Source organism: Periplaneta americana, chromosome 6 (assembly GCF_040183065.1).
Source record: "Periplaneta americana isolate PAMFEO1 chromosome 6, P.americana_PAMFEO1_priV1, whole genome shotgun sequence".
In the NCBI taxonomy this organism is placed as follows: Eukaryota; Metazoa; Arthropoda; class Insecta; order Blattodea; family Blattidae; genus Periplaneta; species Periplaneta americana.
In genome coordinates, this window is record NC_091122.1 from 58075387 (window position 1) to 58103232 (window position 27846).

The 27846-nt window shown below is 35.7% G+C and overlaps 1 protein-coding gene across 5 annotated transcripts in view; it reads right to left on the reverse strand.

The window, feature by feature from the left end:
• The window catches only part of LOC138701339 (protein qui-1), a 1858863-nt gene extending 1838504 nt beyond the window's left edge, over nt 1-20359 (reverse strand). For 3 of the 5 annotated variants that reach the window (XM_069828122.1, XM_069828123.1, XM_069828119.1), the window contains exon 1: nt 20229-20359. The gene's annotated coding sequence lies outside the window, so the exon portion shown is untranslated. The remainder of the gene's footprint in view (nt 1-20228) is intronic. The other 2 variants (XM_069828124.1, XM_069828121.1) reach the window with 1 other exon arrangement.
• Between the last annotated feature and the right edge of the window lie 7487 nt (nt 20360-27846).

Here is a 27846-nt window from a genome sequence, read left to right on the forward strand (position 1 = left end):
AGGTGAATTGTAGAAAGGAATTATTATTGTTGAGTTGAAATAAATTTACAATATTATACATGAATATCTGATGTATTTATTTTTATTTTCTATAATTTTAATTTAACTTCCATTTGCACAATTTTAATGTAGCCTATGTTCTTCTCCTGGTTATGAAGGTTAAATGTGCAAACTTTGGCACATATCGGTCAAAGCGTGTAGATTTGTATAGAGAACATACACACATACATACATATATATACATACATACCCACATTCAATTTTATATATTAAGATTTCAATATCAACTCATATTCAATTGTCAATATTCAAACTTCAATCCTTTCAATAACATATTATTTAGCCGACTTCTAAGCTCATTTTCACTTTGATAAAATAAAGTGCAATTTAAATATTCAAAACTGTGTAAACAGGAGAAAAAAAATAATTTACTTTTACTTTTAGGATGAAAAATATATTCTGAGATAGTAAGTATCTAAGCTCTAGAATCTAGATGCGTTTTATTTCTTGTGAAAATAATGTTATGTTGCCTATAAGTGGCTTTAAATAAAATTGTATTTAGTTTGTTATTAAATTCACGTAACATTATATTTTATAAATATTACTTTCATTGTTCATGATCCATGTACACTTAACTTGTACTCAAAGTAACCAAACGCAGGACTCTACCTGTAACACAAAAGCCGATCATAAATTGAATGAAATGAACCACGTGCCTAGGTTAAATTCTATCGATACAGACAAATTCTAGGAATCCTTTCGAAAGATCTGAAATGTGCATTAGAGAGGATGATCGACATTCCAGCACGTGTTATAAGCAAAGCTCGGAACTTGGGGACTTGTGTCGTGTGCATGAGTAAGGTTACAGGTACAACGTACACAAAGCTCACGCTGCAAGTGCTCAGGGACAGTCGTGTGTACTAAGAAAGTGGTCACAACTAATGACAGGAAGACGGACGAAGAAACTGTTATGTCGAAGCCAATGACATTCAGAGAATTAAAGGTAAACGGTCTGTTTGAGGCAATATAAAATACGTGTTATTTCGAATGGGTATTATAGAAGTTTGAAAATACATTTTGTTTTAAATTTAAGATACAGAATTTCGTGGAGAATTCGGAGGAGATACATTATTTTTTTTTTCGAATGGAGAGTTTATATTTTGTAAGTTGTACCACACACAAACTAGAGGCTGGAAATGGAATTCATTGAAAGGCATTGCAGTCCCTCAAATTGGAGAAAAATCTGTTCATAGCCATGGATCGAGACGTAGAGGGGCTTGCCCTAGTAGTGACACACTAATTGAAAACTATTTTCGAGAAAAATTTAGGATATACTTATCTTTCTCAGATACGAGATCGGCTAGCAACTGCTGAAAATCGAACAGAAAACAGTAACAGTGAAAAAATTCAGTATTTTAAGTCTACTACCAAAAAATCTTCGAATGTAGGTAGTCATACACTGTAATAAAATGTACACAGCAGAACAGTAAATTTGATATATTTTTCATGTTTATTTTTATTATATATATGCTATGAAATTACGTGTAAATTTGATATATTTTTCATGTTTATTTTTATTATATATATATATATATATATATATGCTATGAAATTACGTGTTTCAACCTACCATAATATTATCAATATGTTGTCGGAGCCAGAAACCACTTTTGTAGCAGATCTGACAGTACCTCCGAGCTGGAAGCGGGAGTTTGTTGACATTGAAGTCCGGTCGCTTAGCCACTTGCAAAGACACAAGTCCCCAAGTTCCGAGCTTTGGTTATAAGATAAACCAACAAATTACATCTGTAGGCCCTAATATAATGTTTAAGACCCGAGATTTTATCGCTGAAAGCTGACACATTGAATCACGGCTAAGCAAGCTGTTACTTGCCCTTGCCACTGTCATAAAGGCGCCGTACTAAATGAAACCTGTTTCCAGACGTACACCAGTAACTTAAAAGCGCCGCAAAAATGTATTTGTAAACGAATCTGTCAGATTTTTTTTTTAACATTTACTTCACTTTAAAAGATGTATTTTAAAGAAATATTCTTGTATCAATTTGACGAAAGCAGTTAATGTTTATTTAATATTCATGATTTTTCAAACTCAATCTAAACCCGTTCAACGTAAGCCTCTCCTTCCACTGGTTTTTAGAAAGATAGACTTGTAACTTTCAGAGACTGGGCGTCATATTCAATGTAAACTTCTGCAACTATGTTTGTACTGTGTATCATTGAAATATAAACAACTTTCATCCAAAGGTTCTTTCTTTGAAAAAGTAGAATAAACAGCCTTCGATAAGTTCATTTTAAGCTTACATTCGTGTACCAAATCATCATCATCATCATCATCCATGCTTGAAGCACTTTCCGTTTGTAGCAGCATCTGATCGTTCGAACTTTTGTTATGAAGGTTGACGAAACATAAGATTCCGAAATCTTGTACATACCTGGTTGCTAGAAAAGGATACAAATTTTGTAAAGTCTATATTTTGATAACTGTTATTATTATCATGTGACTAAGTCTCAGTTTAGTAGATTCAAAGCCGGTCTAGAGTGAACACTTTTAAGGGCGATGAAAATGTTACAACGACGTCCTTCCGATAGTGAAGTAAAGTAGAGTGTATCTTATCAGAAATTTGAGGCGCGTAAAATAACTTTGTATTTTTATAAGTAAAATTTACAAGCTAATCTCCGATAATCGTCATCCTTAACTGGTAATAAGTTTTTCATTACACAGACCTATTATAAAAATGAATTTCTACCATTGGCTTTCGCCGATCATATCTATCGTATGGGTTTTAGATACCAACAAGCCTTGTTTTAACACCTGGAAAATAATAGAACGGTCTTCTATATCAACTCACTATTACAAGTTTAGTAATGTACAGGGTTACTCAGAAGTAAATAAATATTTGAAACTTCTCCTTGTTCAGAAGTTTGTATACCTATATATAAATAATAACAGGCTTTTGTTGATAAAAGAATGGCATTTATTCTGATATAAACCAATTTCAAAATATTCAGATATATTATAGTCGCCATTTATCTCCTGTAATCTTAATAGTCTCTCTTCTGGGAAAGGAACATTTAGAAAAAAATTTGCAGAATACCTTCAATGTTTTCACAAGCTTCCATAACAATGACAAACTTCAATCCATTTAGAGTGCTGAATCTTCTCAGTGCACTGAGTTATTGGTACTTTTATGCAGTACATATAGTCTTGTCTTTCTACACATAATATTAGCAGCTTTTGAGGGATCTTTCCCCGTTAGTTTTAAAAAGTTAATTTTCGTAATTTCCTCCTGTTGTATATCTATGTCAGGCAGAAAGCAATATTCTGAAGCTGCCGTCTACGCCGGCAGACCTATTGTTGAAATATACATACTCGTAGTAATTCAACTGTCATTTATGAAATTAATATTACAGTACATGTTTTGAATAATAGTGACTTTCAGTTATTCTTGCTTACAAATTTACTCGTATTTCCAACTTTCTTCATTCTTATAAAAGTAGCCAATGTTGTTAAGAAATTTATTTTCATTTTTTGGATGTTCTCGTTTTTTCTTTTGCTCTCTTTATGCAGAATCTAAGTTTTAGAATGAAACACCTAATGATTATTTTTATGAAATTGTATCCATTCTTAGTAAAGTATTTTTGTACACAAGGTGTAAGGGGTACAAGTGCCGTCCTTTTCACAGTCGTCGAGGGCGGTCTACAGGATCAAAAAAGTCCACACAACATAGGGTAAAACTCGAGAATTTTCTCAGAAAAAAAAATTATTTTGTTATTTTATTTGCGTTATATTGCTTATATCGTTAATAAAATTACGAAAACAATTACACCAGTAGGTATATCTAGCAAAGAGTTAATATTATTTTAAATAAATTTTTGTGTGTTCTATTACGTTTTCGTGAAATTAAATAAAAATGCATGCTTAAATTTGTTAATATTCTGGTGTAAGAGACTTGGGAACGTTCAGCGGGCAGTACTCTGCACATACAGTACGTAAGTACGAGTCAGCTGAGTTCAAGCTCTCCTGTCCATAACTCTACTGCCGAACGGATGGCAGTTCAGTACAAGGTATTCGATAAACAACTTACAATGTCATTTACAGTTTAGGAATATCAAGTGAGGCAAGAAGGATGTACCGTCAACGTTTTCGGCGAACTTTTGTAGCAGTTTCTCAACGACTATTACAAACTAGAAGTCTCTTACCCCGTTTCGACAATCACACTACCAGAGATTTGTTTAAAAATGATAATTGCTTTACGGAAACGGGAGAGATTAAAATGTTGCATTAGAAAAAAAGTTCGTGTGATTTTGTGCAGAAAACCATTAGACGTACAATTAAAAAAATGGAGCAATATTGTTACATAAAATCTAAATTTACCATAATGTTCTATTAATGAGGTTGAAAGTTTGTATTTGCTGCTCGTTTTATGTAAAGAACAGTACTCCTGCATTAGAACAGAGCATTTGTTTTGTACCGGTATGTCTACACCCGCTTGAGCTGTACTGTGTACTTGTAAACTCCCCATCCAGCAACGTTGCAAAAGTCTAATATTGTAAACTTTAATAATTAGTTAAATATTGCAATTAGAAAAAAATTGTAAGGACATTTTTTCTTCCTTATAACATGAATAATCATCAGTTAAAATAATGACACTTATACCCCTTACACCCTGTATAAGGTTTTGCAAAATTTATTATTCTAAGTAGGCTATATTAATTCTGTGATTTTAATATAAATTGCTAATATGGTTTCGAATTTCTGAAATGTATTGAACATTTGAACATTAAATAAATGTTCATAAAAAGTACTTTAAAAAATGTGTCACAATTTAAGTGAAACAGTTGAGAAGTTGAAGGAAAAAATAATCCTGTGGGGATATTAAAACTTGAGCATCGATCGCTACAGCATTCAAAGACGAAGTTAGTAATAAATCTAGTTTACTCCTTCACGGGCGCATTTAACGCTAGCATTATCGAATTAAATTATTGTTGAAGGTATTTATTCTGTATGTACTGTTGAATGCCGAGATAAGTCCACAAAATTGTGCCCCAATTACTGTTTCTGTTTCATTTGGTTGGAAGTTGATTTTCATATGTACACACAACATTAACAGTAGATACAACATTATAATGGCTAATTGTGTTAACTCTGAAATGTTAAAACATGGGGCATAGGCCTAGTTATTCGAAGTTATATTGTTTTATAACGTGCAAATGAACAGGCGTGGATTATAATTAGGCATGCAACAAGTGATGTGTTATGTTGGTTTCCGTTTATAACTTCACAGTCTTGTGTTAAGTTGATTAACGCTGATTTGGTCTTGTTAAAGAGAGCAAAACGAATTTCAATATGGTTAGTTTATTAAAGCCAAATGTAAGCTCGGACGTAATACTGTTTAAAGCTTGAAATACTAGCATCAAATGGGATTATTATTTAGCTGCGTGTTGTTAAAAATACACGTATTTGGCATCATACAGGAATAGCGGACATAATCGATAAATAATTGCATTATATACGTAATTTTAAATCCGATAAGGGACAACTTAAGCCCTCGAGATGATTTTTGTGACTTTCCGGAGAATGTCGAATATTATTAAATGTAGGTTAAACAGCAGGAAATTATAAAAATATAAATGATAAATTTCAATACAAAATTACTATTTAAGCGGTTAGGTACAGCTTACAGCAGTGACATTTTTAGAATTCAACATTTTTTTTTTCCTCCATTACTGTATCTTGTACAATAATGAAAATTGGTATAATGTAAAACACTATCCTTCTGCTATATGAAAAAAAAATATTGTTACGATTTAAAAAATAATGTGTGTATATATATATATATATAGATATATATATATATATTAATTCAAAATGGTCGCAGTTCACTGTGCAGTGATGAAGCGTTTCCTTCATAACGCATAAACTTGTTAACTTTTTCATGTTCTTTCTCTTTTATTTTACTGCTGAAACTCATACTTGCAACATCATGCTCTTTCAACTACATTCCTTAATAAATAATATATTTTTTGTGTTAGAAAAAAATACTGAGATTTGGCAATTTTCTTAACTGAATTCATTTTTAGTCAGACAATCTATCAAAGATAAAGAAGTGATCTTGCATCATATTGTAGATATGACATGCATAGATATACACAAAAAATGTCATCACAGAATGTTGGATAGTTTTTTAATTATGTGGGAAACTCTTCATCACTGCACAGTGAACATTAAAAAAAAATGTAAATAATATTTTTTAATCGTAAAAGTATTTTTATATAGCACAGGGCTGGGCATCGGAAGCGCATCCAGTCTCGAAACGGGGACGCTTAATATTCATCAGTCACGGAATCAACGCCACGCGGTGTTCGGCGGAGAAGAAAGGGGATGAAGAGAAATCATATGGCTCCCCGTGAGAGAGTAGAATCCGGACTTGCTACCCAGCCCTGATATAGCAGAAGGACTGTGTTTTACACATAGTCACATACTAATTTTCATTATTGTACAAGATACAGTAATGGAGGAAAAAATGTTTAATATTTCCAAAATTTTAATCCTGTAAGCTGTATCTAACTTCTTAACAAATATTTCACCTACATAATACAAAGAACGCATCGACAACCCTACTTTTAACACAGCTTTAGCGATTAAAACATGGACATAATTTTATTATTCTGTGTGGTAATGGCAGTAATACTACTAATAAAGTGGTAATTATCAGCTACTTTTTTGGACTGAACTGTTAGTCGATTGGCCGAGGGGGAGGAAGCCGATGGATAAGGGAAAGATTTATTAGTGTTGCAATGAGTAATATTAACATTGAGCGAATGATATAATTAGGGGATAATGTTCTTTTTTTTTGTATTTACTGTGTCTTTTGTATTTTATTGCGTGTGTATGTTTTTATTTATATACTGTATTACCTTTATATTTATTATTTGGATTATTTGGTGCAGCTTCAACAAGAAATTGAATTGTTTATACTGTATATATATATATATATATATATATATATATATATATGTGTGTGTGTGTGTGTGTGTGTGTGTATGTGTGTGTGTGCGTGCGTGTTTTTCATATCTCCCTTTTATTTTATTTGTATTATTTTTGTGAAATTTGGTATAAAGTTAGATTAGTTATAATAGTGGTAAACAATGATAACGGTAGTAATAATAATAACTGTTGTTTTACTATTTTATTATTAGTAGTATTATTTTTGTTTTCTTTGAAGATTCAAACTGTGCATAGTTATAGCACGAATGGCCGTACGGGTTCGTGCGAAGGATCTTGTGTACATGAGTTTGTATAATTTATTATGCATCAAAAAATGCATCTACCTATCTATCTATCTATCTATCTATCTATCTATCTATCTATCTATCTATCTATCTATCTATCTATCTATCTATCTATCTATCTATCTATCTATCTATCTATCTATCTGTCTGTCTGTCTGTCTGTCTGACCTTGTGGGGATTGTGAACCAAATTTGCATTCATAAGTGACGGGACTCCTTGGAAAACGTGGTCAGCATGGCATGAAAATACCTCTTAAAACAAAACAAAGACGGAAGATAATCATCCTCTGTTGGAAGGGATATAAATTTTCACCTACTTCCGGGAATCTAATGCACTTTCACTCCACTTGTACTAGATCTAGAAACTTAGTTTATGTTTTTAAAATGTAAGTTTTAGTGTGATAATTCAACCAAACCAACAGTTTCAGCATCACCATCTTAATCAGTAATCACAACTACCACCATATTGCCCTATCACATAACTACGTATTATGATCACCACCACTATCATTAGAATCACAATTGCCTCTATAATCATAATCACCACATCACATGTTCATTTCATAGAATTTTTAAATTAAACATTTTGAATTAAAAAATTTAACATTTAACATTTTTGGGAACTAAAAAAAAAAAAAAAGAGAGACGGGGAAATAATTTAACGATATCCGAATTGCATGAAACTTTTGTAGTCGGATTAAGTACCTAATAAAATACAAAGGAGTACTTTCTGTAACACTGTGCTGAAGTGTATTTTATTTGATATGCATGTGTGTACAGTTTTAGACACAAAAAATAACCGATCTCCTCTAGCGTGAATTTGTCTAATTCCAGCTTCGGATAGCGTTTGGTTATATATATATATATATATATATATATATATATATATATAAAATATTAGAGGTAGGGATAGCGCTTGGTTTTATATATATATATATATATATATATATATATATATATATATATATATAATATTTGAGATAGGGTGGAAAAAAACATCACAGTGTTGGGCAAACAACGGGGTTTACAAAACATGGGGAGATGTCCGCCGTTCTCTTGTTCAACGCACAGCATTCTGTCTGCGACACCATGCACAGCATTTTGCAGATAATGTCTTGGAATATTGGCAATTTCTTGCGAGATGGCATCTTTCAGTTGCAGTAGGATTGTTGGATGTGTCAGAAAAACTCGTTCTTTAAGGTAACATAGATCACTCTCTCACTGAATGCCTCATATTATAAGCGTAATGAAAGAAGTGGCGAAAAATCTGAGCAAAAATGGTTTAAGCCTAGTTTTAAATTGTGTGTGTATCTAATGCCTACCCACTTCACTTGGGTGATTCGGGTTCCGCATACTGTGGACAGATGGCAGGACTGTGACCCATTTTTTCAAGTTGCGCACCACTTCGGCGGACCACGTTATGCACGATGTGTATTTGGGAAAATTTATATCGTGCACTAGGGAGAGTGTATCTGTCAGTGTTCATGTAAGTGCAGTGTAGGGAATGGGCGAGACTGACAAAGGTGAGGAAGGGAGAAGGGGAAACCCGGTGTCGCCACGTAGCCTACTCCTGTCGAATAGCACCAAGGGGGCCGCCAGTGAAAAAATATAACAATCATAACACATCAAGACCCAAATATTTAATGCTCATTTAGGCAAGAAAACAATGAACGAAGCAAATTGTATTTAAATACAGTTAAGTTTTAACGGAAATTTAATATTTATTGCTACATACAATACAAAATAAAAACATACGGAGTCTTTCATAAGTAACGAGTCTATCCAAAAATCAACGATTTTGGATAATTTTTTAAAATGATGTTCATCTCCACGAAAAACAACCCTTCCCGGTGCCATACAGTCGATTTGGAAACAGACACCCCTTCCGCCGCCACCAGAGGAAGCTCCTTATCCATGTGTAATGTGCATTTGATGCCAACTTAAAATGACCTGGAGCATGGCCTTCTATACACCAAGGAATTAAAATAACCTGGAGGATAATGGCACACGGCCATGTCCATACACATTGTTGTGATAGACTGAAATGATAAAATGCCACGCAGCCGCTTAACGTTATTGCAGAAGATAAAAATTTCTGCCTGGTTTGAACTTGGAAATAGTGTCACTCAAAGTGTTTATTCCACAGACGAAGTGCTTCCAGGCAGGCCCAATTTGTTGGCCTCCGCGATCACCTGATTTGACTTCCCTGGACTTCTTTTTTTTTTCACCAAGGATCGTGTCTATGCGACTAAGCCATGCATCATTCCTGAATTAGTGGAACGAATTGAACACACGATACAAATGGTTACGCCTGACATGCTCACCAGAGTCCATGAAGAGTTGATATGTCGCTTACATTTGTACATTCAACAGAACGGAAGACATTTTGAAAATTGTACACCATAATTTGTCAACAATTGAAACTGTTCTTACATTTATGTGATTTAATAAATGTTCAAAACACTAACCATTCTTTCGTTGAATAGTTCTGTCGGCGAGGGGAGGAGGTGTTTGTTTCCAAATCGACTGTATGGCACCGGGAAGTATTCTTTCTCGTGAGGATGAACATATTTTTAAAATTTATCCAAAATAGTTGATTTTTCGATAGACTCGTTACTTACGAAAGACCCTGTACTATTGACGTAGCGCACACCCGTTTGAGCAAGCTCGTATTCGGAGGTCGGTTCTATAAATAACTATTTTGTCCTAAAGAAATTAATAAAGATTCAATAAAACTAAAAAAAAACAATACAATTATTACCAAACGAATAATTACCAAGATAAAAGTAGAGAATAAAGTCAAGAACAGAATATAAGTTGGAATGAATAAAGAGTATATTGAAATTAAGAAAAAGAAAGAAGGAAAAGTGGACATGAATATGAAATAATTTGCTTATTTTTTTTCTCTTAAATTTATTAAACTCAAAACAACCTAGATCAGGATTTATTATCAAAATTGAGTTACTCGTATATAACTTTGCCCCGTAACTCTAGCTATGACTTATTTCAGTGGAAATGCACGAAACAAGTTAACTTAAGCCTATGGGTGGGCAACTCGTGCTCTCAAAGTGTCAACATAATCTTAGTGCAGGTAGAACGGACTCTGTACTAGCTGTACTCTCTGTGTGCGGTTCTTTCAAGACACAAGTTCGATCGCGTCCGCAGTAAGTGGCGGCTCGTTTTAATTGAAAAACAATATAATTCCCAGATCATTTCCCTTCAGTTTCGAGTAAAAAGAGAATTTTTTTATTAAGAAGAAAAGTAAAGCTTGTATTCCATTACACTTTCTTAAGCATGACATTTTATGTTACAAATAAACAGTGAAGGTTTTAGTAAAGAAATACTGTCTGCATCTGCTTTAGAATAGCTAAAGGTAAAAATGAAATGTCAACAAGGTGAGACTGATATCAAACATCGTTAGCACGTTGTGCGTGCGAGTTACAGAATTGCACGACATATGATCGACTAGCTAAGAGCATTTATAGATAAATTTTAAATGTGGTAGTATCACGTAGAACATAGACATCTTCACTTTCTTTGACTATAAACTATCTTGAAGAGTGATAAGAAAATCTTCTTATCAAATATAAGACCCTACTTCAAGACCTACAGCAGAATTCACTGCTAAGTTTGGAGAAACAGTGACAATTGACAAGGAATCGAAATTTTTCTGAAATCTTTTTGGCTTACGCCGATAGAAAATCCTGAAAATTTATAGCTTGAATTGATAAATCTACAGAACAGCACGCCACTCAGATTCCAGCAAAATCAGGAATCGAACTGTTCTTAATGTTGCCCAAGTAGAATTTCCAAATATACTCTTTGCTTTCATATATACTGTATGTGCTTGAGGTAGAGTTTAATACAGGAAAGCAGTGTAAAAGCTCTCAAAGTAAAGAAATAGCTCAGAAGTAAGCTTATTTCATCTGCTGTGACATGTAAAAAATACTTCCTTGAATTCGCTATTGTTTGCGAATACAGACTATTACATTTCTGAGAACAGAGGAATACTTTTTAATTTATAAAGACTTGTAAATTCTAGCGTTCTACGTTTCAAATAAGACACATAATGAGAAATATTAACAAATAATGTAATAATAAATAAGTGTTGGAGCTATATTTGTTGTATCTTGAAAAGGCTGTATTCAGTTTTTGTTTCCAGTACTGAACTAATTTACAAAGCTAGAAAATAATATAATTTTGTTATGTGTTCAGGTATAGTCTGTCTAAAATTACTATACTTAATTATTGTACCATGCGTTATTCTGAAATTCAAATCATGGAGTAGATATCACGATCACCTGCATGAGCCGCCAGAGCGCACCGTGGCTTTTGCAACGATACTACAAACAACTTGTAACTGCTGCGGCTGGCTCCGTCTGCCTTTCTCTCTTTCAAGGTTTTTTTAGCACTTTGGGAGCACGAGTTGCCCATCCATGCTTAAGCCCAATAAGCATTAAAGATAAAGTATCGACGCCGGCCATCAATCTCTGATCTCAATATACTAATCAGACATTATGTCACAAAGTAGCTCTGTCGAATTCAATGAGTTGCTATTAAACTGTAGCCCGTCATGATAGCTTTTCTTTTATTTTTCCTTAAGAAATTATTTCTTTACTTTGTTATTTAACGACGCTGTATCAACTACGGGTTATTTAGCGTCGATGGAATTGATGATAGCGAGATGAGGCCGAGGATTCGCCATAGATTATCTGACATTTGCCTTACGGTTGGGGAAACCCCCGAAAAAGCCCAATCAGGTAATCGGCCCAAGTGGGAATCGAACCCGCGCTCGAGAGCAACTCCGGATCGACAGAAAAGCGCCTTAGCCGACTGAGCTACGCCGGTGGCAAGAAATTATTATATTACATTTTTATCAAGAAATAAATTACTGAAAAAGGGCGGAAAACACCAAAACCAAATTAAACGATACAAATTCCGAATTTCAAAGGTCTATAAGAAAGGATACGAAAAAATAAAATAACTTCCTACTGGACATGACTGTTTGGCTGGCCATTTACACAGAATTTCTATCCTCCCATCTGAAGTGCCCTCTGCGTCGTGAAAGTGACTCTATCATGAACAAAGAACATTTAACCAAATGCAGAAGATTAAGTGATTGCGGTCATAACTTAACGACATTGTATTTGGGGAAGCAAGAAGGTGAATGGCAATATGTCAAGTACTTGAATATTAAAATAATAACTTCCTTTTCACAAACCTAACACAATTATACTTCTTTTCTTCTCCTTTCTTTCGTAATTTCGCACCAAAAAACGTACACGCAAGGTATACCAAAAGCCTGAATAAACCAAAACCAGTCCTGCCAAAACTAATGTCACTGATTCTAGACCTTAAGAAAACTTGCTTTCTATCTACCTATCTACCAAAAAAAAAAAACTAATTTGCAAGGCATAGCAACCGGCCAAACAAACCAAATCTAACCTTTTACTGATCCTTCACCTTAAACCTGCCTATTTCATAGTTATTGGGCATTCGTTATCTCGTGAAATCTACTTGCACGTAAGATTAAGAAAGTGTAGGCCTACTGAGAAGATTCACTCCCTCTCTATGCTTCCACTTGCAGCTAGCTAGCTCACATCCCCTCCACCATAAGGTTCTTACCACAGAGCCATATCACAGTCTAATATATACAGTCACGAAGCTCAATATGTAGTAAATATGCATCCATAGATAGTTGCTAACCACTAGGGTCGCTATTATCGCCTCATCACAGACGACGCGAAATAGTAGGCCTATCTGAACAGTCTATTGTTCCTAGTACTCTCATAAACTCAAACTTTGTGACTGTATATACTAGACTGTGGCCATATTCTACTACGAAACAGATGAAATCACAAAAATGAAATGAACACAAAAATAAATTCATTGTTTCACCGCCGTTTCTCAAGCATAAATAAATGCGCTTAAATCATTATCAACTTCGAAAATATTATTTTTATATTTTATCGGTGTTATCACGACGGATAACGTTATTGTCCTATGTATTTGATGTTTAAAGAGGGCTTTCTAACATTTTGAATCAAAGTATTTATGACATAATATAGCACATCGTGACAGTCTTTTTGTAACGCAGTTCATTTCTTAATTCTTCTTAGCTGAGGGTCACCAATAATGTTATTGTACAAGACAAATAACTGAATGGCGATGCTATTTTATTACCTCAAGATATTACCGTTCTTAACTAGAAGATAGGAAAGATAACAGCTATAAATTCTATGCTAATTCGAAAATTAGTTGAAAGCTACCCAAGTCTTTATAGAAGATCTAACCTTGATCTATCTTCTATACCGAATAATCTATAGCTAATCAGAATACTCAATTGTCAAATGTAAGTTGTCTTGTTGAATAGAGGATGGGAAAATTTCAGTATACGGATTCCTCAATAACAATTATATCTTTAAATACTAAAAAGAGTAGATTTGTCTGCGTTTGTCGAATGCGCATCATCATGCTTACAAAAAGGCACTTTTCAGTGCCAATAATTTATTTTGTGTGCACAGGGTTGGAATTTTGAAATAAGAGGGAAAGGAAGGAATCCGTGTTCTGAAATTTATCCTAGGGGATTTGAATAATAGTATGCATTAATATAAAAATGTTTCCTGAAGTTTCCGTTCCGATTATAAATCATGTAATAGGTATCATGACAGCTATCTTCGACAAACCTGAACTACTGAATGCTTAGAACAGTGGTTTCCAAACTTTTTGAGGAAGCGACTTCAGTTTACGACCTCCCTCACTACCGTACCGCTTCTCGACTCCATTCGAAATATACAAATCCCTGTAAAATCGCAAACAACTACAATTTTACCCAAAACCAGTGGATACCACTCCAAGTACTATTTTAAACAACAGTTTGGGTAATTATGGAGACTGACTACTTTTGGACAATTTTTTCCAAACTTCCATTTTCACCGTATTTTACCGTCTCAAAAACGATCTAGAAATATTTTCATTTGTCGGAAATGAACTACAAACTAACCTAACCTAACCTAAGAACACGTTAATATAGCAAATCAAGATTTCAGGTATAACTCCCTGTAAGGTTGATTTGAATAATTTCCCTCGAAATTATTCAAATCAACCTTACAGGGAGTTATACCTGAAATCTTGATTTGCATAATACACGTCACTGTTCGTTAACAGAAAACCACAATTTAAGTCACACGGAGTTAGTGTGCACTCGAAGTTGGTTGCTTGACGGTTGTCAGCCCACTTTGAGGTCTGTGGATATAGAGGGAAAAATTGCATCGGTGTCGGTTAGAGTTCCCGAGTAGCTCAGTGGTAGAGCGTTGGTACGTTAAACCAAAGGTCCCGGGTTCGATACCCGGCTCCGGAACAATTTTTCCCTCGAAATTATTCACGTTAATATAGGTCATTTCCGACAATTGAAAGTATTTCTATCGTTTTACGATGGTAAAATAAGGCGATAATGGAAGTTTGAAAAAAATAGTCCAAAATCCATAATTACCAGCGAATATATTAAGTTCTGCAACTTACCAATTAGACATGAAGTAGTGAATATAGGGTCTCCCAATCTGCTTTCAAAATATCCACACTATTCCAACACGCACAACTAACAGATAACAAACCATGATTATTCTTGGTACGACTTAGTTAATAAAAACCTAAACTAACCAAACCTAACCTTCGTATATGTAAGATTTACAACCACGCTGCCACTACATCAGACGTCCATCCACTGCCATCCAAGGTCCAAATAAAAAAAAAATACAGAGCCTCGAATAGTGCAATCGATCGATCAATTGAACTCCACCAAACACAACCCCCCCCCATTCAAACCACTAACTCTTCTTTGACACCTAAAACACTTCCTCTCCCAATTTGCTTTCAAAATATCTCCACAAATTCCACACGCGCGACAATCATATAACACCATGATTAATTAAGAACTCGCGCAATTCTTCTTCCCTCAATCTAATAAATCTCCAATCGATCGACACAATGATTAATTAAGAAATCACGCAATTCTTCTTCCCTCAATCTAATAAATCTCCAATCAATCGACACCATGATTAATTAAGAACTCGCGCAATTCTTCTTCCCTCAATCTAATAAATCTCCAATCGATCGACACAATGATTAATTAAGAAATCACGCAATTCTTCTTCCCTCAATCTAATAAATCTCCAATCAATCGACACAATGATTAATTAAGAAATCACGCAATTCTTCTTCCCTCAATCTAATAAATCTCCAATCAATCGACACCATGATTAATTAAGAAATCACGCAATTCTTCTTCCCTCAATCTAATAAATCTCCAATCAATCGACACCATGATTAATTAAGAAATCACGCAATTCTTCTTCCCTCAATCTAATAAATCTCCAATCAATCGACACCATGATTAATTAAGAACTCGCGCAATTCTTCTTCCCTCAATCTAATAAATCTCCAATCGATCGACACAATGATTAATTAAGAAATCACGCAATTCTTCTTCCCTCAATCTAATAAATCTCCAATCAATCGACACAATGATTAATTAAGAAATCACGCAATTCTTCTTCCCTCAATCTAATAAATCTCCAATCAATCGACACCATGATTAATTAAGAAATCACGCAATTCTTCTTCCCTCAATCTAATAAATCTCCAATCAATCGACACCATGATTAATTAAGAAATCATGCAATTCTTCTTCCCTCAATCTAATAAATCTCCAATCAATCGACACCATGATTAATTAAGAAATCATGCAATTCTTCTTCCCTCAATCTAATAAATCTCCAATCAATCGACACCATGATTAATTAAGAAATCATGCAATTCTTCTTCCCTCAATCTAATAAATCTCCAATCGATCGACACAATGATTAATTAAGAAATCACGCAATTCTTCTTCCCTCAATCTAATAAATCTCCAATCAATCGACACAATGATTAATTAAGAAATCACGCAATTCTTCTTCCCTCAATCTAATAAATCTCCAATCAATCGACACCATGATTAATTAAGAACTCGCGCAATTCTTCTTCCCTCAATCTAATAAATCTCCAATCGATCGACACAATGATTAATTAAGAAATCACGCAATTCTTCTTCCCTCAATCTAATAAATCTCCAATCAATCGACACAATGATTAATTAAGAAATCACGCAATTCTTCTTCCCTCAATCTAATAAATCTCCAATCAATCGACACCATGATTAATTAAGAAATCACGCAATTCTTCTTCCCTCAATCTAATAAATCTCCAATCAATCGACACCATGATTAATTAAGAAATCACGCAATTCTTCTTCCCTCAATCTAATAAATCTCCAATCAATCGACACCATGATTAATTAAGAAATCACGCAATTCTTCTTCCCTCAATCTAATAAATCTCCAATCAATCGACACCATGATTAATTAAGAAATCATGCAATTCTTCTTCCCTCAATCTAATAAATCTCCAATCAATCGACACCATGATTAATTAAGAAATCATGCAATTCTTCTTCCCTCAATCTAATAAATCTCCAATCAATCGACACCATGATTAATTAAGAAATCATGCAATTCTTCTTCCCTCAATCTAATAAATCTCCAATCGATCGACACAATGATTAATTAAGAAATCACGCAATTCTTCTTCCCTCAATCTAATAAATCTCCAATCAATCGACACAATGATTAATTAAGAAATCACGCAATTCTTCTTCCCTCAATCTAATAAATCTCCAATCAATCGACACCATGATTAATTAAGAAATCATGCAATTCTTCTTCCCTCAATCTAATAAATCTCCAATCAATCGACACCATGATTAATTAAGAAATCACGCAATTCTTCTTCCCTCAATCTAATAAATCTCCAATCAATCGACACCATGATTAATTAAGAAATCATGCAATTCTTCTTCCCTCAATCTAATAAATCTCCAATCAATCGACACCATGATTAATTAAGAAATCATGCAATTCTTCTTCCCTCAATCTAATAAATCTCCAATCAATCGACACCATGATTAATTAAGAAATCATGCAATTCTTCTTCCCTCAATCTAATAAATCTCCAATCGATCGACACAATGATTAATTAAGAAATCACGCAATTCTTCTTCCCTCAATCTAATAAATCTCCAATCAATCGACACAATGATTAATTAAGAAATCACGCAATTCTTCTTCCCTCAATCTAATAAATCTCCAATCAATCGACACCATGATTAATTAAGAAATCACGCAATTCTTCTTCCCTCAATCTAATAAATCTCCAATCAATCGACACCATGATTAATTAAGAAATCACGCAATTCTTCTTCCCTCAATCTAATAAATCTCCAATCAATCGACACCATGATTAATTAAGAAATCATGCAATTCTTCTTCCCTCAATCTAATAAATCTCCAATCAATCGACACCATGATTAATTAAGAAATCATGCAATTCTTCTTCCCTCAATCTAATAAATCTCCAATCGATCGACACCATGATTAATTAAGAAATCATGCAATTCTTCTTCCCTCAATCTAATAAATCTCCAATCGATCGACACCATGATTAATTAAGAAATCATGCAATTCTTCTTCCCTCAATCTAATAAATCTCCAATCAATCGACACCATGATTAATTAAGAAATCATGCAATTCTTCTTCCCTCAATCTAATAAATCTCCAATCGATCGACACAATGATTAATTAAGAAATCATGCAATTCTTCTTCCCTCAATCTAATAAATCTCCAATCAATCGACACCATGATTAATTAAGAAATCACGCAATTCTTCTTCCCTCAATCTAATAAATCTCCAATCAATCGACACCATGATTAATTAAGAAATCATGCAATTCTTCTTCCCTCAATCTAATAAATCTCCAATCAATCGACACCATGATTAATTAAGAAATCATGCAATTCTTCTTCCCTCAATCTAATAAATCTCCAATCAATCGACACCATGATTAATTAAGAAATCATGCAATTCTTCTTCCCTCAATCTAATAAATCTCCAATCGATCGAAATCATGATTAACTAAGAACGCACGCAATTCTTCTTCCCTCAATCTAATAAACTCTACCTCACTCGTTCTACATCCCGCGCACAAGACACGATCCACTTCGATTGAAATCCACACAAAACACAAATACTTCAATCGATCGACAAATCGAACTCCCCACCCAGCAGCCAATCAGAACAACCCTCATTCAAACCTAGCCACCAATCACTGCAAAGCCCGCCGAATTCAACCGTATAAATCGTAATAAATTAATAATAAAAAACACAAAAAACATGTTCCGTCATTTCCAACAAATAAAAATAAAAACACTGCTTTCACCTCATAAAACTACTCTATAATCAAGCGTCCTTAATTAAAAATCCGCGCAGTAGTCAATCTCCATAATTACCACAGTTTTTAATATTTTACAGAAGAAACACAATTTCGAGTCACAGGTGGATACTGAATCCATTATGTTCAAGTGGCTAAAATTCCAAAAATTATGAAGGAAAAACTCAATCATGTACAACTACTGTTGGAACGTTAACACTAGACCTTTCCTGCCCAAAGCATTGACCAGTTTTGCATCAAAAAATATTTTTAGTCTTCAAAACAATCTATTAAATGTTCTGTAACATTTGCAACCTCATATTCATACAAAATAACTTTCTCGCCTATGATTGCCATCAAACCAAAGAGATAAATCTTCTTGAACTTGAAAATATCACTGTATGTATATTGAATACTTGGTCAAGATTTGAGAGGCTACTTTCTGTAAGAAAAAAAAATCGGCACACTTACCACATTATTCTTTTCTTTTATAACTACTGAAACTTTTTTTATGTTCAACGTTGTTTATATTTCTAAATGTCGTACAAAGTAAGACATGTTATGTTAATAAGGAATTTTTGTATTATTTTGTAAATCACCTCGCAACCCTTTCAGCTCTTTACACGACCCCCACCTTGGGAACCACTGGCCTAGAACAAAAATCACTCCCCTCACATCTTTTAATTATAACATACCTGGCAGCTATGAAACTCTTAATCCAATACTCACACATTAAGATATCATTACATTACACTCATTCACATGTCCTTTCATTTTAATAATCTTTATCACCTAAATATTAGCGTAGTCTCACGATGTAAGCAGCATAGATGGAAATTCTACATTCGTTTAAAGCAGAACAACCAAAACATTCCCCACACACTGTGTAACAGGGTTGAGATACACATGGCACAAATGTAACCTACTTAAGTGTAAAGTTCAAAATTCGAACAGAGCACAGCACAGTTGACCTAAACCAGAAAACCACAATTTCTGCTTGATATGTCACGCCTGCGATGTCTGTTAATAGCGCATTACACTATCACGTTATTGTAATTATCATAGACTCAGATTAATGGGTTTTAATTTGCTTAAGTGCATAATCTACCCTGCCTAACTTATCACTCACACCTGTACACAGCTGACATACGATACGCGGTTTCAGCCTGTCGGGCGGAACAGTCTCCAATGTCACGTTTGTAAACATATTATAATATGAAATAGAACAACCGTACACTCGCTTAGAGCCTGTACAAACAAGATGTTTACAAAACGAAGACGACACATTATGTATAAATCATTCATGAAATACAAATTATATGAAAACTTATAAACTGAACTTTATAATCGAAAACATGCATGTAAAATAAGTTTATTCATTAACTACAACAAATATTCCTCGAACTTTAACAAAATGACAAATATTTGTTTTGTCATATAATCCAGGTTTGTTTTGGACTTACTCTACAGGTAGCAGCTTCCCCCCCCCCCCATTTCCTACAAAACTAGATTATTACTAACACAAGTAATGCTACACTATTATTTTAACGAAGAAGCAAATCTAACATATTAATTATCATGCAAGAATATTGTGTTTATTTATTGACTCACGTGTCACTTGTTTTATTACTTCCAGTAGCTGTCACCAAAGGAGCCTACAGATATCACGTACGATCCCCTTTCTGGTGCAAACACAACTAACACGACTAACACACATTTAGAGACTAGGACCGACGATGGCGCCATGCAACGGACAAAGTGAGTACTTCCAGCAAATCTAAAATGTTCGACCGCAGCCCCATCATATAGTCAACAGTTTGTCGAAAAAGGCTCCTTATATTTTGTTTATTACATCGCTTAGTAAAAAAAAAGACTATTAAGGCGGCCTTGAACTAGCTGTGGCTGTTTGAAGCCCAGATGTATGAAGTTGACATCTGATCTAGTGTTGATCGTAATGTAGAGGAAGTGCGTAGCGTTCTAATTGAAAAGTACTTCCTTACTGGCTTCTTGTGGCTATAAATACCATGCAAGAGTTCAGGGACACAAGTGTTTAAAAAAGACAGCAAATAAACTTTTTCAAGAAATTATTCATCGTGTCTAATTATCGTAATCATAAGTTTACAGATTTTTATAAATAACACAACTTAGATTGCACCAAAGTTTACAAAATATTAAATAATTCTCCATCACTATTTTGATTTTCGAATATTTAATTTCAAGACTTCTATTACAATTGTCCAACGTAACCGGGTTCGAATCTGGGCAGGAAATTACAAACTTACCACTTATTTTGTCCCCTGCGGTGGCTGAGTGGTCAGATCTTCAGTCTGTCAACGCAGGCGGTCCGAGTTCGAGTCCCGGTCAGGTTTGGGATTTTTCATTGACACTTGTGTCGCATTTGGAGTTTTTCTCGGGATTCTCTCGTTTCCGATATTAGGCATCTACACTATTCAGTAAACATTTCTCTATTTCGTCACCATTCCATAGTATTCCCCGAATAGCTGGCAACGAAGGGGGGTGGCCGAGGAACAAAATCTGGGTACGCAACGAACCTTAGTATAGCCAGCCGGTGTGGGTTGAGGAATGCGCCTAGCTTGAGGGTGTTTCTCTCTCTCTCTCTCTTTTTTGTACGGAGGAGGGTCCCGAAGGCTTACACTACAGCCTGGGGTTTACTGTGCTTACCATTCCTATTCTGTGAATGATTGGGTAGCCGAACGGCAGCGCTCTTGTACAAGTACAGCACGCCGCACCGTGAACTTAAACCGGGCTATTGTGTGAATTAATGATGGTGAAATGTGTTCGAGGTCCAACACCGGAAGTTACCCGGCAATTCTGATTCAATTGGTTGAGGAAAAACCCCGGAAAAAATCCCAACCAGGTAACTTGTCCCAACCAGGATTTGAAGCCGAACCCACTCTTTATATGGTCAGACGTGCTAACCATTACTCCACAGCGGTGGACTTAGCTTGAGGGTTAGCGAAATAGACCGTAAAAGATCGCAGTGCAGGGTCATAGTGCCCCCCCCCCGAAAATTCAATTCCATTCCGTCTCTTATTTTTAATTTGCGTAATGGTATCTAAAGCGGTGTTCAATGTTGACCAAGTGAGCAGGAATTATTCATAATTGTGAAAGATTAAAAACAAACGGTCCATAGGACCTAATCCAAGGACATAGATACAAAGAAGATTTGTGAGGATTACATATTGAAATTATTGTGCCCACAAGCTTATAGATCTTTTACCAAATATGAAGGCCTTACAATTTATATACAGGTTGTCCCATTTAACTTGTGCACCTATTATAACTTTTTTGTTTGGATAGGTGTTGGAACTTTTGTTTCTGAGAGTTATGTTAGAACGAGGGGCTAACATGAGTGTAGAGATTTGGTGCATGTAACTACATTATGGTACAAGATACTTGTGACGTCATCAATTTTTCAAATAGCACTACATACTTTAATCGTGTTACATTTATTACACACATTAAGACGAGTTCAAAAATGTATCAGAATGTCACCTTTCCAATCAATAACAACAACAAAATTCAAAATGAATGCCATCAGAATGTGCCGTTTGTTGTGGTGTCCCATTCATCTTGTGCATTAACTGACACGAGACGAAAGACGACTGACGTCCGTATACGTCGTGTAGTGTGTGTTTGTTCTCTTAACATGTAAACAAACCACAACAACTGTCGATACCACAATCCACGTACAGTGGCCTGCACGTTCTCCGGACCTGTCACCACTCGACTTCTTCCTGTGGGGAACTGTAAAGGATAGTGTGTACCAGAATATTCTGACATTTAGTTTGTAGTAATGCAGTACATATTACAACAGCAAATATTCATTTGTGATACATATAATTCGTAGATATAGTAAAAGATCTCGTGCTATATGGGTGAATACAAAGTCTTTCCCTTATTGTGAACAATTGTAACTAGAAAACTATCTTAGGTAAAAAAAAATTAAAGTTGCGGAATTGTGTTGCCCGATTCATAAAGTTGTTTTTTCCTTACATATAACACTGCAGTAAGTACAGTTTAGCAGCAAAATGGTGCCTATACTGGAAAAACCGCAGTGTGTCTTGTAGTAAAAAGAAGTAGCAGCGACACTTCCAGTGGGAGTACGGTCGAAATCCACCATATGGGAAGACAATCAAAGGGTGGCATGTAAAGTTTAAAAAAGCCGACACCGTTGGAGACCACTGATGCTGTGCGCACAGTTTTTGAACGCTGTCCGAAAAAAATCGACGCGTCGTGCCTTAAATGAACTTCACGTACCTCAGAATAGGCTACTGTGGTTAAAATTTTGCACAAACGGCTGCAATTCCACGTGTAAAAAGTGCAAAACATGCAAGCTTTGTTGCCAGAGGACCTTCCCCGAAGTGCTACATTATTTTGCTGCGGACATTCTGAAACAAATTGAACAACACAGCGACTACCTCAAGCAAGTTTGTTTTGCTGATGAGGCAATCTTTCACACCTACGGAAAAGTCAAAAGTCAATGACACAATCTTCGGTTTGGGGGTTGGAAAAGCGGGATGTTGGCATGAAATCTGGTATCGATTAGACATTCTCCGGGCAACAAACGAAGCACATGTTGAAGTGTATGCATGAAAACCTTGTAAGTAGAGGTATCATTTGCTGTAAACCTATCCTCATATCTAGCTTAGTTTTTCTGTAAAAATGTTTATATTATATAGTCGGCCTCTATAGTTGGCCTCCTATGCTCGAGGTTGCGGGTTCGGCCCAGGTCGATGGCATTTAAGTGTGTTTAAATTCGACAGGCCAATGTCAGTAGATTTACTGGCATGTAAAAGAACTCCTGCGAGACAAAATTCCGGCACACAGGCCACGCTGATATAACCTCGGCAGTTGCGAGCGTCATTAAATAAATATTTGTTTATAAATATTTATAATGACGGAAAGACTTTCTGTTCACCCCGTATTTATAACAGTGATAGTTTCACAGCGGAGTTTCAGCCATTCTGATTTCTTGCTTAAATTGTTATACATTTAGCATTAATAAAAGTTTTACATTAATAAAATAATTTGGTGTCTTATTACATGTAATTTGTTAAATCATTGCTAAGTGAAAGTTTTTTTTTTTTTTGGAAAGGCTGTAGATCAGTGGTCGTCAGTACTCGCTGAAATGGGTAAAGGGTAAGCAGTGCAACGTAATATGCCCCGTCGTGCAGCAGGAAGAGGGAGAGAGCATAGCCGCCAGCTGCTACGAATGCACCATAGTGCAGTCTCTTCTCCGCGGGTAAGAGACGCTAGCCCGAGGGTGCACTGTGCTGATGACCGCTGATGTAAATAATTAAGCTTTAATATATTTCCTATCCTCTACTATAACAGTGTTTCAGCTAGGATATACTGCGCGCTCACCGTAGTGTCAAAGAATTATCGTTTTACACGTTACAGAATACAGTTTGTAGTGTTATTGGGAACCGACTAATAGCTGAAAACTGTGACTGTCCTTTCTTTAATTGCTGTGATAAAGAAATCGTCAACCAGGTTTAGATTAATCGTTGCGATTAAGGTTATTAGGTATAGACTCCAAATTGTTCAGAATGTCCCTTATAAAAATATCATGATCCGTATGGGCTCGATACAGGATACCCAAAATCACCATTGGGTTGAGGGAAAACCCCGGAAAAAACCTCAACCAGGTAACTTGCCCCAACCGGGATTCGAACCCGGGCCACCTGATTTCACGGCCAGACGCGCTGACCGTTACTCCACAGGTGTGGACGTAATGTATGTATGTATGTATGTATGTATGTATGTATGTATGTATGTATGTATATATATGTATGTATGTACATACACTTAAGTATGTATGTCTTCATCTCCTCATATGATCCATGTATCTTAATGTCGTTTATGATCTGATATCTTCTTCTATCCCGAACTCTTCTCAAGTTCACCATTCCTTCCAGTGTACCCTTCAGTACGCAGTTTCTTCTCAGTCACTGACCCAACTAATTCCTCTTCCTCTTTCTGATCAGTTTCAGCATTATTCTTTCTGCATCCACTCTTTCCAACACAGGTTCATTTCTTATTTTATCTGTCCACTTCACACGCTCCATTCTTCTCCATAGCCACATTTCAAATGCTTCTATTCGTTTCTCTTCATTTCTTCGTAAAGTCTGTTTCTGTCCCATACAATGCTACACTCCACACAAAGCACTTCACCAGTCTCTTCCTTAGAAAGGAAGGAATGACCAATGGAATATTAGCACATCTCAAGAATAAGAGTGATAGCTGATACACTCGATGTAACAACTGCAGATATCGATAGCTGTCAAGATTCCCGCCACAGTAGCCCCCCCCCCCTCAGAGTGCGCGGATTGACAGTATTGCTACTCCGACGTATATCAACTGTCAACAAGAGAAGCATGGTAAAATTCGTACACTCTGAACTGACAGGGAAAGGATGAAGCCCATAACTACCAACAATTTCATGAGGGATACAATGCAACATAGTTACTCTGTCTGTACTTAGTGTGACTGACTACAGGGTGAAAGAGTCTTAAAAAAACCCAAAAATAATAATTTCCAGAATTGCTTCAGGGTCTATAAAATGAGAAATTGGATTTTAAAAAACTGCTAGAGTGTGGCGATGAACACAGCTCGTTTAATGCGAGGTCCGAAGGAATGAGAACACTAACTTCAGCTGCTTCTACAGGCCTCAATGGTGTATAAACGGACTCTTTACTATACGTACACAGAAATGATTTTCACTAATGCTCCAAATTATGTGAGATTAAACAAGACTAATACACTCAACTCACAAGCGTTAATGTGCACGAACAATCTTAGAAAAATGTTTTGTCGCACATATAGGCTACTTCGTAAAGTTCTGGATGCAGTGCGCATGAACAGAACGGATCCTCTTACAATTAGGTACTTTGTAGCACATTGTGCTTCCTATACAGGATAATTCACGAGCATTTACCGTCCTTTACGGAGCTATTTCCGAACACATTTTGAGCAAAAAATGTCATATAAACATAGTTCCTATTCTCAATATTTTCAGAGTTATACTAATTTAAAGTTATTTGTAAAATACGTTTTTTCTTTAGTTTGAAGGTAAAAGAATAATACAAATAGAGAATGGACCATTCAGAAGTATCATTTCTTTAATTGGTAAAAATGTGCTTTGAACTCCTTAGTTGCTTCCTACAGACATCTTTTTTCTATTTTTAACTAGAAAATTACATTATTCTTACGCACTTATCACAACAATTATTACAAATCACACCACTTCCACCGACTTAATTATTTGCAGTTCAATTTTGCATCCTAATTTACAGTCTTGGAGAGTTTGCAACATATTTTAAAAAATGTCGCCGTCCGCTAGAGTACACTTGGTCGCACGCTTGTGAACGGCACTCGTCGCGCTACGTAACTGCATACGGCTATCTTTGATTTCCGTAGCGCTCGCGCTGGCTGCTGACTGCACGCTGACCAAGATCACGCGTTCACAGCAATGCGTTCCAATAACGAAACGTAACTCTGTAAATATTGAGAATAGGGCCCATGTTTATATGACATTTTTTGCTCAGAATGACTTCGGAAATAAGCTCCGTAAAGGACGGTAAATTCTCTTGAATCATCCTGTATATGCGACGATTGTCCAAGTCCGACAAGTGGGCCAGGTGACATTTATGAATCCGACGCTGATGGTGGGACATCATCCAATCCTCAGATGAATAGCCTGATAAGACCTAGCGATCGTTGACCCAAGCTCTTCTATATATCAGCATCGGAAATCCGTACTGTCTCAAAAATTTACCCCAGGTTAATTTTAACTATTGCAGATGATAGATGAAATTAGGGGGAGGTGAAGAGTGTTGGTGGAATGATATATGGAAACGGGAGCACCCCGAGAAACCTCCCCTACAATGTCTGTTTTGTCCATCAGAAATTCCATCGCGACCTGGATGAATTTCGAGTCCGACAGCCTGGACGGAAGACCAGCACTGACGCGACATCCGTAAACGCGACTTAATATCTCGGATGAATTCAGAATTACTTTCCGGTCCTAAGAGTGTCCTGGATTTAAAATTAATTTTAGGTCGTAGCATCAAAAATTTGTCCCCAAGAATTCAAAGATCGCCTAATCTCTGAGATTCGTTACATATGGCTAGCCCAAGCTTTTCGATCTACCTCAGGGGCGTATTTTGCGGACTACCAGGGCTACCGGCGGTAGCCCAAGGAAATTACAAAAGAAAAAGTTTATAATACAACATAATGTAATAATTTTGTATTACCGTATTAGTTTTACCACAGTAATTAAAATTAAAGTAATTGTTAGATTTATATGCGCTCTCTGCTCTCGAAAAGAAACAAGTTGTCAAGGCGGCATCACTGGAGAAACCGCTGCTACAAGGGGTAGCCTGTGACCGTTCCGCTCACGCACAACTGTCTCACAACTGCCCATCCCCCGCTCCCCTCTGTTTCCATCGTGCAGTGTAGGCGGGGTGAGTTACCACTCTCGTGATCGGTTTCTTCGCAGGCGCGAAGCAACATTACGCTTAGTACGCTAGCTCATGAATGTGATTGTGTTCTTGCAGTGCAGTATTTTAAATTTGTGATTTGTTCAAGTGTCTAAGAGTTATATTAATTGTGAATTATTAAGTTTTTAATTTCCCAATTAAGTGATATTGTGAAAAATATGGCAGAACAAGTTTCTGGAAAGGTTTGTGTTGAAAATGACTGTGTAATAGAAGGTTTATTAAAAGTGTCATTTAACCGTCGTACATACAACGAGAAAGTTGAAATTGTGAAAATGGAAAGACCAACTCCTGAGTTAAATTTGTCCATGGACGTAAAAGAAAAACAGCGTGAGTACACACGCCATTTCTCTTCAACATCATATGGTAAGTGGAATCGGTTGTGTGGTAGTTCTAAACTGTCTAAACTATTTTGCTGGCCATGTTTGTTATTTAGCCGCGAAACTAATGTGTGCTCAAAAGAGGGGTTTTCTAATATGAACGCCCTTCGAACGGCAGTCCTAAAACACGACAAATCAAAAGCTCATATTTATAGTAGCATGAACTTTGCAAACTTTGGGAAGACAAGAATTGATTTACAGCTAGATAAGCAAAAAGCTCTACACATCAACCAACACAATGCTCTTGTGAAAAAAAATCGGGAGATTTTACTGCGTCTTATTAACGCAGTATGCTTTCTAGGAAAACAAGAATTGGATTTTCGGGGT